Below are 1110 nucleotides of genomic sequence, written 5' to 3'. Positions count from 1 at the left end.
CTAAATAAGCTGATAACTTTGTCCATGGTGACTAACAAGGTTTACAACCATTACATATAAGTATTTTGCAATGCATACCCTAATATAGAACAATTCATTATAAAGTGCTTTAAATTCTCAGGGAATACCAAAGATAAAGTGGCACAGATGGAACAATAATCTGAGGTGTAGAAATTCGATTCACTATTCGATGTAAGTGAATGAAATCAGTCAATCCAGAGCAGTGGAATACTGTAGTTGTAGATTACGTACATGCTGTTCATTGGCACAGGTGTGAGTCAGAGAGCATACCGAGATAAGAGTGCAACAGCCATGGGGAGCAATTACATCCTGGAGTAAACTGCACCAGCCTTGCCATTGAGTATGAGGAACTGATTGTGACTCTCGGATATGTGTTCTGAATCATACATCTTATTGTGGAGCAGCAGGGCCTGAAGGTTGGGTTCATCAAAATGGGAGGGGTTAGGATGATACTGACAGAGGTGATTTAGCCTTTAAAAAATGTGGAAGATCTGCATGGGTTTCCCCCAGTGTCTCTCTCTTTGTGTGTGTGTCTGTGTGTGTCCAGGGGGGCTGTCCTTCACCACCCCCACCACTATCACTGGAGCCCGAGGGTGCGCCGCTCCACAGCCTCCACTAACCTGCTGCACAAGCCCCCACCTGACGTCTGACGTCCCCGACTACAGTGCACCCCCTCCCCCACCCTCTCAGGTACACGGCAAACTGCTGCTCAAAACCAATCAATCAGTCCGTCGATCATACAGGTGTAGATACATACAAACACACACATATAGATACACACAAACATGGTTGTGCCTGCATGTATGCATGCACACATACACGCACAGATGCATACACACTTGCAATACATATAGTGGGCAGTAGTGTGGAGTAGTGGTTAGGGCTCTGGACTCTGGAGCACAGGGCCCTGGGCTTGATCCCAGGTGGGGGCACTGCTGTTGTACCCCTGAGCAAGGTACCTTACCTCGATTGCTCCAGTAAATGCACAGCTGTATAAATGGGTAAAATGTAAAAAATAATATGATATATTGTAACAATTATAAGTCACCCTGGTTAAGGGTCAAGGATGATAATAAATGTGTATATACA

This window comes from Amia ocellicauda, chromosome 19 (assembly GCF_036373705.1).
Source record: "Amia ocellicauda isolate fAmiCal2 chromosome 19, fAmiCal2.hap1, whole genome shotgun sequence".
NCBI lineage: Eukaryota > Metazoa > Chordata > Actinopteri > Amiiformes > Amiidae > Amia > Amia ocellicauda.
The sequence above is the reverse complement of the archived record's forward strand: the minus strand, read 5'-3'. Positions refer to the sequence as shown.